At 39.7% G+C, this 12,491-nt stretch overlaps 1 protein-coding gene across 8 annotated transcripts in view; it reads right to left on the bottom strand.

Moving 5' to 3' along the window:
• SPATA1 (spermatogenesis associated 1) overlaps positions 1-12,438 on the bottom strand; it is a 113,510-nt gene extending 101,072 nt beyond the window's left edge. For 5 of the 8 annotated variants that reach the window (XR_010321421.1, XR_010321422.1, XM_064282167.1 and 2 more), the window contains exon 1: positions 11,760-12,438. The gene's annotated coding sequence lies outside the window, so the exon portion shown is untranslated. The remainder of the gene's footprint in view (positions 1-11,759) is intronic. The other 3 variants (XM_064282164.1, XM_064282165.1, XM_010591157.3) reach the window with 1 other exon arrangement.
• Positions 12,439-12,491: the final 53 nt, after the last annotated feature.

Raw genomic sequence — 12,491 nt, 5'->3', positions numbered from 1 at the left:
GACTCATAGCGACCCTATAGGACGGGGTAGCCACGGTATATTCAATATTCTTTGGCAACATTGTAATTCAAAGGAGTTAATTTTTCTTTTGTCTTCCTTATTCATTGTGCAGCTTTTGCATGCATATGAGGTGACTGAAAACACCAGGGCTTGGGTCAGGTGCACCTTAGTCTTCAAGGTGACATCTTTGCTATTGAGCAATTTGAAGAGGTCTTCAACCAGACTTACTGGCCTGACAGATTGGAGAAACCCTGAGAGTATGGCCCCCGACACCCTTTTAGCTCGGTAATAAAGTCACTCCTGAGGTTCGCCCTTCATCCAAAGATTAGACAGGCCCATAAAACAAAACGAGACTAAAGGAGCACACCAGCCCAAGGGCAAGGACCAGAAGGCAGGAGGGGACAGGAAAGCTGGTAATAGGGAACCCAAGGTCGAGAAGTGAGCCTTGACACATTGTGGGGTTGTTAACTAATGTCATGAAAGAGTATTGGTGCTGTTTAATGAGAAGCTAGTTTGTTCTGTAAACCTTATCTAAAGTACAAAAAAAAAAAAGGTCTTTTGCAGATTTGCCCGACGCAACGTGTCTTTTGATTTCTTGACTGCCACTTCCATGGATGCTGATTGTGGATCCAAGTAAAATGAAATTCTTGACAACTTCAATCTTTTCTCCGCTTATCATGATGGCACTTATTGGTTTAGTTGTGAGGATTTTTGTTTTATGTTGAGGTGTTATCTATACCGAAGGCTGTGGTCTTTGATCTTCATCAGTAAGTGCTTCAAGTCCTCTTCACTTTCAGTAAGCAAGGTAGTGTCATCTGCATATTGCAGGTTGTTAATGAGTATTCCTCCAGTCCTGACGTCCCGTCCTTCCTCATATAGTCCAGCTTCTTCGATTATTTGCTTAGCATATACGTTGAATAAGTATGGTGAAAAGATACAACCCTGATGCACACCTTTCCTGACTTTAAACCACAGTATCCCCTTCTTCTGTTGGAACGACTGCCTCTTCATCTATGTAGAAGGTCTTCATAGTAAAATTAAATGCTCTGGAATTCCCATTCTTTGCAATGTTTCCCATAATTTGTTATGATCCACACAGTCCGATGCCTTCACATAATCAATAAAACACAGGTAAACATCTTTCTTATCCTCTCTGCTTTCAGCCAGGATCCATGTGACATCAGCAATGATACCCCTCGTTCTACACTCTCTTCTGAAACCAGCTTGAATTTCTGGAACTTCCCTGTCAATGTACTGCTATAGCCACTTTTGAATGATCTTCAGCAAAATTTTACTTGTGTGTGATATTAATGCCATTGTTTGATAATTTCCGCATTCTGTTGGATCACCTTTCTTTGGAATGGGCGTAAATATGGATCTCTTCCAGTCGGTTGGCAGGAAGCTGTCTTCCAAATTTCTTGGCATAGACAAGAGAGCACTTGCAATGCTGCATCCATTTGTTGAAACATCTCTACTAGTATTCCACCAATTCCTGGAGCCTTGTTTTTGCCAATGCCTTCAGTGCAGCTTGGACCTTTTCCTTCAGTATCATCAATTCCTGACCTTACGCTACTTCCCGAAATGTCTGAATGTCAATCAATTCTTTTGGTATAGTGACTCTGTATACTACTTCCATCTTATTTTGATGCTTCCTGTGTTGTTTAATATTTTCCCCATTAAAAATGAAAAAAGCCTATTGCTGCCAAGTCGATTCTGACTCACAGCAATCGTATAGGATAGAGTAGAATTGCCCTATAAGGTTTCCAAGGAGCACCTGATGGAATCGAACTGCTGACCTTTTGGTTAGCAGCCGTATCGCTTAACCACTATACTACCAGGGTTTCCTTTTTCCCATAGAATTCTTCAATATTGCAACTCCAGGCTTGAATTTTTTCTTCAGTTCTTTCAGCTTGAGAAATGCTGAGTGTGTCCTTCCCTTTTGGTTTTTTAACTCCAGGTCTTTGTACATGTCATTATAATACTTTACTTTGTCTTCTTGAGCTGCCCTTTGAAATCTTCTGTTCAGTTCTTTTACTTCATCATTTCTTCAGTTTGCTTTAGATACCAGACGTTCAGGAGCAAGTTTCAGAGTCTCTTCTGACATCCACTTTGGTCTTTTCTTTCTTTCCTGTCTTTTTAATGATTTCTTGCCTTCTTCATGTACGATGTCCTTGATGTCATTCCACAACTCTTCTGGCCTTTGGTCATTAGCGTTCAGTGCATGAACTCTATTCTTGCGATGGTCTCTAAATTCCGGTGGGATATATTCAAGGTGGTACTTTGGCTTTTGTGGACTTGTTCTAATTTTCTTCGGTTTCAACTAGAACTTCAGTTGATGGTCTGACCTGCAGTTGCCCCTGGTCTTGTTTTGACTGATGATATTGAGTTTTCCTATCATCTCTTTCCACAGATGTAGTCGATTTGATTCCTGTGTATTTTATCTGGCGAGGCCCATGTGTTTAGTTGCCGAAAAAAATGTATTTGCAATGAAGTAGTCAGTCTTGTTAAATTCTGTCATGTGATTTCCAGCATTGTTTCTACCACTAAGGCCATATTTTCCAATCCTTCTTCGTTTCCAACTTTAGCATTCCAATCATTATTAATTATAAATGCATCTTCATTGCATGTTTGATCAATTACAGACTGCAGAAGCTAATAAAAATCTTCAATTTCTTCATCTTCGGCATTAGTGGTTGGTGCATAAATCTGAATAATAGTCATATTAACTGGTCTTCCTTATAAACATATGGATATCATCTTATAACTGGCAGTGTAGTACTTCAGGATAGATCTTGAAATGTTCCTTTTGATGATGAATGCGATACCATTCCTCTTCAAGTTGTCATTCCCAGCATAGTAGACTGTATGATTGTGTGATTGTCTGATTCAAAATGGCAAATGCCAGTCCATTTCAGCTCACTAATACCTACGCTATACATCTTTATGCAGTCCATTTCATCTTTGAAATTTCCAATTTTCCCCCAGCCATACTTTGTACATTCCTTTTTCTGATTATTAATGGATGTTTGTAACTGTTTCTTCTCATTTTGAGTCATGCCACCTCAGCAAATGAGGGTTCCAAAAGCTTGATTCCATCCTTGTTATTAAGGTCGGCTTTTCTTTGAAGAGGTAGCTTTTCCCCAGTTATATTTTGAGTGCCTTCCAACCTGAGGGGCTCCTCTTCCAGCACTATATCATACAATGTTCCACTGGTATTCCTAAGGTTTGCAGTGGCTAATTTTTTTCAGAAGTAGACTGCCAGGTCCTTCTTCCTAGTCTGTCTTAGTCTGGAAGCTCAGCTGAAACCTGTCCACTGTGGGTTAACCTGCTGTGCTGGTATTTGAATACATCAACCACAGACTCCACCGGGCTGAGACCAGAAGAACTAGATGGCGCTCGGCTACCACTAGCGACCACCCTGATGGAGATCGCAGGAGAGAGTCCTGGACAGAGCAGGAGAAGAACATAGAACCTAATTCAAATTCATGTAAAAAGACCAGACTTACTGGTCTGACAGGGACTGCAGAAACCCCCGAAACTACGGCCCCTGGATGCAATGCTAACCTAGAAATGAAACCATTCCTGACAAAGATTAGACAGGTTAATAAAAACAAAAAATAACACATGTGAGGAATGTGCTTTTTAGTTCAATCAAGTATGTGAGATCAAATGGGCAGCTCCTGTCCCAAAGCGGGATGAGAAGCCACGAAGAGAGAGGAACTTGATAAATGGACATGGGGAACCTAGGGTTGAAAGGAGAGGGTGTGCTATCACATTGTGGGGACTGCAACCAATGTCACAAAACAATGTGTATAAATTTTTGAATCAGATATTAACTTGTGCTGTAAACTTTCACCTAAAGCACAATAAAAAATAAAATAAAAATATAGCAATTTCTGTAGTCAAGGGCATGTGATAAATCAGAGGCAAGACTTTTAAGTCTATTATAAAATTAAGAATTCCTGCCTACTTGCTGAGATATTAAGAATTATGAGCTTAAAATATCCTAAAACGAAATGAAAAGACATCATGCAGAAGGATAAATGTCAATGGAACTACATTATAAATCTATAAGTTATTTCCACCAAAAGCTGTCATAATTTTTTTTATTGGGCAGTGGAGTATCTTTTTAATTTTCCTAGCAATTATCTGTGGGGTACTGATATTTCCATTAAAATAAAATTGAATGAGAAAAAAAAAATCATAGGCCTGAGGTAAGCCAATGTCATGAGAAATGTAACTATTTGCAAAAAGTAACAGAAAAAGATAGAGTGGAATGATCAAGTGAATTAGTAGTTAGAGGCCAAATCAGGAGATATCAGAAAATACTTAAGTCACATTAATAGCTAAAAGCTAAAGAGAAGAGTCAAGAATTCTTGCTGCTGGGGTCAGCAGCCTTGGATCTACTTCTAGTTTGGCCTATCAGTACACATGTTCCTGTTTTGTGGATTTCCAGGGAATATCTGTCTCTACTTCTGCTCCATGTTGATCTTTACATTAATCTCCCTATTACTTGAGGTACCTTGAATGAATCTTTTATACTGAAACCAAAAGAGGCTAATTTAAACTTTAGGTATGCTTAAAATCCTAACATATAATATTTGGGATTTTTAAAGTCTTCGTTTTTATTAGTTGCCATCAAGTCAGCTCCAACTCATGGTGGTCCTGTATCATCTTCATGATGGTGTGTTTGAGTTCATTGTTGTCGCTATTGTGTTAATCCATCTGTCTTAGGCTGGGTTCTCTGGAGAAGCAAAACCAGTAAAGCATATATATAGAGAGAAAGAGATTTATATAAAGGAAATGGTTCATGTGGTTGTAATGTCCCAAGTCCATCGGTCAAGATAGAGGCTTCTCCTGATTTATATAGCCACAAGGGCTGGAGAACCCAAGACTGGCAGCTTGGACAGCAGGGCGGTTGCTCACAGGTTGTGAAGATCAATGAATCCCGAGATCGGCAGGCAAGACCTCAGGTAAGCTGGTAGCTCAAGTCCCAAGAACTGGAGGTCAGATGAACAGGAGCCATCTGCAGGATCCAGAATGAACGAAAGCCCCCAAGCCTTGCCAAAACGTCTGCGCACACTCAATGCAGGCCACACACCCAAGGAAACTCCCTCTCAACTGACTGGCTACTGACAGCAGATAACATCATGGGGGTAATTGCATATCAAGTCTCACCAGGGAAGTGATCACAACATTATACGACTGCCAAAACACAGAGAATCATGGACAAGCCGAGCTGACACACAATCTTGACCACCATACCATCTCACTAAGATTTCCATTGTTTTTGCCAAAAATATGATGCCCTTTTCTGGCAATTGGTCTTTCCTGATGTCGTGTCCAAAGTAAGCGAGCTGAAGTCTGCCATTGTCATGTTCTGGTTGTATTTCTTCTAAGATTAATTTGTTGATTCTTTTGGCTGTCCTCAGTATATTCAATATTCTTTGCCAAAACCACAATTTGAATGCATCAATTGTTCTTCTGTTTTCCTTTTTCATTGTTCAGCTTTCACATGCATATGAAGTGGTTGAAAACACCATGGCTTGGGTCAGGTGCATCTTAGTTATCAAAGTGCCATTTTTGCTTTTTAAAACTTTAAGAAGGTCTTTTGCAGCAGGTTTGCCAATGCAATACATTTCTTGATTTCTTGGCTGCCGGTTCCACAGATTCTGACTGTTGATCCAAATAGAATGAAATCATTGAACTTCATCTTTTTCTCGATTTATCATGATGTTGTTTATTGGTTCAGTGGTTCAGTTGTGAGGACTTTCTTTTATCCATATTGAGATTTAATCCATACTGAAGGCTACAGTCTTTGATATTCATCATAAGTGTTTCAAGAAAAGCAAAGTTGTGTCATCTGTATATTACAGATTGTTAACCGTCTTTCTCTAACACTGATGCCGAGTTCTTCATACAGTCCAGCTTTGTAGATTATTTTTTCAGCATACAAACTGAATAGGTATGGTAAGGACGCACCTTACTGCACACTTTTTCTAATGTTAAACCATACAGTACCTTCTGGTTCTGTTTGAACAACCACCTCTTAATCCATGTAGAGGTTCCACATGAGCACAATTAAATGTTCTGGAATTCCCAGTCTTAATAATATTATTCATAATTTGTTATAATCCACAGTCAAATGCCTTCAAATTCTTTATCTATTGGTGCCATAGTGGTTAAGAGCTTGGCTGCTAACCAAAGGGTCAGCAGTTTGAATCCACCAGCTGCTCCTTGGAAACCCCCTGGGGCAGTTCTACTGGGCCCTATAGGGTCACTATGAGTTGGAGTCGACTCGACAGCAACGGGTTTGGTTTTTTTGGTTTATTGTTAATTAGCTAATAAATCAAGGCCAACAATTCAACAAAGAGACTGATAGCTCAATAATCAAAGAAAAAAAGCAACTAGAACTCTCTCATTTACTGCATAATTTGGCTTTACAACCTCTCTGCCTGGAATGGAAAATTGCTTTTATCTTGCACACTAATTTCTATCAACTAGTACTACCTGTATAAAAGTTTACTGAGAAAGATCCCATGGCCACACTTGACCTCACTAGGAAAGAATACAGAAATGGATTTTCATAGTCAACTTTGGGCACAGAAGGGGCTAACTGTTGATAAATATATCATCTATTTGCCATCTCTGATCTAGTCTCTACTTTTGAAAGTATTAGCTATTATATTTTCCCTGCGTTTTTCCAAAAATAATTTTGCAACTCAGTGGTAGAGCTTAAGAATTTTTGATGCTCTGTTCAGTGCCTAAAAATAAGGATTCTGACAATTTTAATTGTTTTGTATGATTTGGTTATAGGGAATGCAAAAGATGCTCAGAAGACTTTAGAAAATCATAATACTGAAATTTGAAACCTGAAATGGGCTATGTTTACATACACAAATAGATTCTTACATAAAGTAATCAAAAGAACTGGGAGTCAGAAAAGCAGGGTTCTAGTCCTACAGAAAACAAGGAAAACCCTCCATGAGAAGGACTGACACAATAGATTCAACAATGGGCTCAAACATACCAAAGATTGTGAGGATGGCACAGGACTTGGCAATGTTTCCTTCTGTTATACATAAACTAAATACACGTTGGAGTCAACTTGACAGCAGTAAGAACAACATTCCTATATAAAGTCCCTGGGAGGCGAAAATGGTTTTCGCTAGACTACTAACCTGTTGGTTGCCTGAAGTTTGGTGGTTTGAACCCACTCAGCAGCATTGTGGAAGAATGGCCTCGTGATGTGCTTCTATAAAGACTAAAGCCGAGATTAACAGCCAAGAAAACCATATGGAACAATTCTACTCTGAACACATGGGGTCATCATGAGTTGGAATTGATTTGACGACAATGGGTTTGTTTCTTTATTTTGTTTCAGTCCTATACCCACTAAACCCACTGCCGTCACTCAAGCAATACAAAAAGTAATATGCAAACTTTTATTCTGGAAAAAGAAACTAAAACAAACAGCCAATTTATGCCAGATTATGGGAACTTTTTGACATAATTCCTGATTCCTAAATCACCAAGACATGTGGTCCAGTTGATAAGGATAAATTCAGGTAACACATGTCCTTAGAGTTCTGCTCTATATACCAAAGAAACAAAACAAAAACAAAACCCAAACCCGTTGCTGTCAAGTCCATTCCAACTGACCCTACAGGACAGAGTAGAACTGCCTCATAGGGTTTCCAGGGAGCGGCTAGTGGATTTGAACTGCCAGCTTTTTGGTTTGCAGCCTGAACTCTTAACCACTGCACCACCAGGTCTCCCTGTTGTATATAATTCATGGTTTTTCTGCTGTGTAAAGTTCTAATCCATTTAAGAGGTTTACCTGTTCCAGGTAAATAGATCAAAATGCCTGTGGGCACTCAACTCAAACCAGTTTACAGCCCTTAGACTTGTAAGATTCAGGATTGAAGTTAGTTTTTCATACAGGTCCCAGAACTTGCCTGATGCAGACAAAATGGCATACTTGTCTTGGTTTGTGATTTCCTTGAGCTATATAGGGTTTTTTTGGGGGGGGGGGGAAGGGATCTCCCAGAGAGTAACAGTGTCATATAGAATTAGAATCTGTGTTAGAAAAGGAATTATAGAACAGACTGTTTTCAGATACCCTTTACGGGGACTTTTGAGCAAGTATAGTTTTCATAATCATTAAAATAGCCACAAGACATTTTAAATAGATTTCTGTTCACCCAACTACAAAAATTATTAGCTTTTAAAGGGAGAGATATATCTTCTTGCCCAACATAAAACCTGACTTAAGATGTACATTGTAATGATGCTTCTCTCAGTAAATGGAATTTGAATGCCTGGCTACTGGGTATCTCAAAATGTATATTCCAAAATTAGCATAGGAGCTCAAGATTAAAATGATTAGACCTCAAATATATTTAGAGTTGAACTTAGAAAACTACTTTTTCCTGATTGTAAATGCAAGTCAATATTGGTGTTATTAATGAATAATGAAAGCATAGTTATTAGTCATACATAGTGGTAGAAAGAATATATTCCCCTCTTCCCCATCTTGTCTATGAAGGAATGTGAATTTTTTTTGAACCACACACATATCCAGTGATGAAAGAATGCTCTTTGGCTTCTTTGTGTACCTTATAAGGAAATTTACGAGAGAACAAAGAAGAGATAAAATAGTCTCTATCATTTTTTGGAGTCCCTAGTGGTGCAAAGAGTAATGAGCTTGGCTGCTAACTGAAAGGTTGGAGGTTCAAGTCCAACCAGAGGTGCTCAAAAAAGGCCTGGCTGTCTACTTCAAAAAAAATCACCCATTGAAAACCCGATGGAGTACAGTTCTACTCTGACACACGTGGGGTCACCCTGAGTCAGAATCAACTCAATAGCAATTGTGTTTTAAATATCTTAGTCACTGAAAATGAAAATTGGTTATGACATCATAGGTGTTAAGCTAAAAATACAATGACCTCTTACAACTCTATTACTGGGGTATCTTAAAAGAATCTTTTCACTATTTCTCATAACCAAATGTCCTTACATGTATTTCCATACCCAATTATGAAAACTAATTATCACTCCAATATATGAGCAGTTCCATGGAAAGAAAGACATTACATAAATATTGTTGTCATTAGTTGCCATTAAGTCAGTTCTGACTCATGGTGACCCTATGCATAGAGATGAACTGCTCCACAGAATTTTCAGGGCCGTGACCTTTCAGAAGCGTATCGACTGACCTGTCATATAGTGAAATAAAAATCAGAAGATCCAAGTACTAGTCTTGTCTCTGCCACAAACTAGCTTTATAACTATGGGCAACTAACTCATCCTCCCTAAACTTCATTTTGTCAGCCTCTGTAAGAACAGAAAAATATAAGCTCACTTTTTAAGAATCAAAATAGTGAGTCTCACCTTTAAAAAATATTCAGCTTTTAAAGTAAAAGTACAATGCAAGCAACGCACATGAACATACAAGTATTTTATTGATTTGAACACTGAATTTAGACCTAGTGAACCAAAGAGCTTAGGGTATTAAGGTGAAGATTCCATGTAAAATGAAAATTGACAAACATAAAATGACAGATTTCTTGGGTTTTTTTTTTTTTGTATCATACACTTGTATGAGTATTCTCTTGCTGTCAAATTGTTTTTACAACAGGGCATGTCTTTAACCATCTGAAAAGTGAGCTTCAGTGTCTGTATGGTTGGTTGCTGTTGTATGCTGTTGAGTGGATTCTGACTCCTAGGGACCCTTTAGAACAAAGGAGAACTGCCCCATAAAGTTTCCTAGGCTATAATCTTTACTGGAGAATATTGCCAGGTCTTTTTTCCCCAAGGAGCAGCTGGTGGGTTCGAACCTCTCATCTTTCAGTTAGCAGCCGAGCACTTAACTGTTGCACCGCCAGGCCTCCTCATATGGTTGGTAAGGTCTGTGAAATGTTTTAAATCATTGTGGAAGGTCACAGAACATGGCTTGTTGTCGGAGAAATTTAAAGTTCACAAACTATATTTACTGCTAATCACTTCAGATGCAACTGAACTTAATGAACTCAGCATTTTGTTTTTTCTTTCCTATCCTAAACTGAATCCTTTATTAGACACATACCATAAAACTAAGATAACATCTGGTGTTTGAGACAGCAATCCACTCTGTGATCTCCCTCTGCAGTGATTAAAAAACACCAGACCAACATTTTCTAAGAATGTTTAAACCTAAAACAAAGATGGCTTTTGCTCATTCCTCAACACTTTTCCTCACAGAAGAGAGGCCCTAAAAACCGCTCCAGAACTAAGATTTAACAGCTCTTACCTTAGAATTTAGAGATATATTCTACAACTACTGTTAAAATGAAAAATTCTTTGAGTAAAGATACCTATGTTTAATGTTGTTGTTGTTAGGTGCTGTTGAGTCTGCTCTCACAGCGACCCGATTGAAACATTGCCTAGTCCTGTGCCATCCCCACAATAGGTATGTTTGAGCCCATTGTTACAATCACTGTGTCATTCCTTCTCTGAGGATCTCCTTCTTTTTCATTGACCCTCTACTTTGCCAAGCATGATGTCCTTCTCCAGGGATTGGTACCTCTTGATAACATGTCCAAAGTAAGCAGACAGTCTCGCCACTCTCTCTTCTAAGGAGCATTCTGGCTGTACCTCTTCCAAGACAGATTTGTTCGCTCTTCTGGCAGTCCGTGGTATATTCGATATTCTTCGCCGACACAATAAATGTCACTTCTTTGGTCTTCCCTTTTCACTATTCAGCTTTTGCATGCACGTGAAGCAACCGAAAATACCATGGCTTGGGTCAGGCATACCTTATTCATCAAAGTGACATCTTTGCTTTTCAAAATTTAAAGAGGTCTTTTGCAGTAGATTTGCTCAATGCAAATCTTACAAATATGTAAAGTCTCAGTGAGATATTAGTTCTATATTGTCAACAAGGCAGCCTACTGGGGAGGAGAAAGATGCAATATTTATTGAGGTCTGTGCCATATTCTTTATATATATAATTTCATTTAATTCTCAAAAACAACTCCAGAAGTTAAGCTTTATTATTTGATTTTGAAACAAGGAAGCAGAAGTTCAGAGAAGTTTATGTGGCTTGCCCCAAACCCACTGCCCTTCTGACTCATAGTGACTCTATAGAACAGAGTAGGGTTTCCAAGGAGCAGCTGGTGAATTCCAACTATTTTGGTTAGCTGCTGAGCTCTTAACCACTGCACCACCAGGGCTCCTAAGTGGCTTGCCCAAGGATACACACATGTGGTAGTGGTAAAGCTGGAATTCAAACCATAGTCTATAACCCTAGTTACATCCATTATATGATTAAGTAAAATACTAAATTTATACTGTACATTTTTGCTACTATTTTAAATTATTTAGTAAATAGGTTTTGTGACCCAGATCAACAAGTTTTCTAAACATACACGATATTCAAAATGCATTAACGACGAAATTATTTAAAGTTACTGGAAACTTCTGTATATTGAAGACAGACTACCTCAAGAGAACAGAAATATCTGCCCTAAGTGTGGTGGCGTAACACACGTATCCAGGGCTGAAAAACGCACTGGCTTGAAACTATTTTGTTCCAGTAGATTCTACTGTGATCTGTGAAACTTCTTTGGGGTCAATGTCAAGCAGGAGATAATACATTACAACTGAAATACAAAAAAGCAAACTTCCCAAACCACAAAAAGATTAAAAAAAAAAAAAACTACAATAATTGCTAATGCCCCTAAATGAAATGGGTAACTGATAAAACAAGCGAAACCTACAGCCATCACCTTGGCTTCTTCACTACCTCTTCCACAGAACCGATTCTGGAGGTGTGGGACAACAGAAGTCAAACTTTGAGAAGATTCTCTTTTCTCCAATTAGCGTCCCGCTCCCCAGCCCGCTTGGCTCAACCTTAGTCGGTTACACCGACCTCCGCGCCCTCTTTCCGCCTTGGAGGATCTGATGGTGGGGAAGCGGGCTGCAGATGGGACGTCCGCTGGACAAAATCGGGTCACTTAGAATCATTTCGGTGAGGAGGACGGTGTGTGCCGGTGACTTCTAGCTCCTACGTCTCCGATCGGCTCCCCTTACCTCAACCCCTGCCTCAAACTCACAAAGGAATAGACAAGGATGTCCTCGTCACCCCGTCACGAGTCCTTTTATAAACTCCTTCAGCGTCTGACTTCCCTCACCGGTCTCTTCAGAGCTCCTTTCGGGTCTTGGCGGCTAACGACAGGCTCTTTCCTTACCTCTCCCAAGTGGTCCTCTCCGGAGAGAGAGCGAAGAGACGCCGGGTATTCGGTTGTGCTCTTTTCACGCAGCAGCCGCGCCCACCGTCCGCTCCGCCCCTTCCCGCCACGGCGCGCCCTTCTCCTTCCCCTCCCTCAGACTCAAGCCGCCAACTGGGGTGAGGAGCTTGAACAGCGGGGCGGGCACGGTGCGCATGCGTACCGAGGGCGGCGCCGCTAGGCAAAGAACCGGAAACTTAGAGACAAAGTTCGGAGCTCCGC

The sequence above is a fragment of the Loxodonta africana genome, chromosome 3 (assembly GCF_030014295.1).
Source record: "Loxodonta africana isolate mLoxAfr1 chromosome 3, mLoxAfr1.hap2, whole genome shotgun sequence".
Lineage (NCBI taxonomy): Eukaryota > Metazoa > Chordata > Mammalia > Proboscidea > Elephantidae > Loxodonta > Loxodonta africana.
This window is presented reverse-complemented; position numbering and strand designations above follow the sequence as displayed.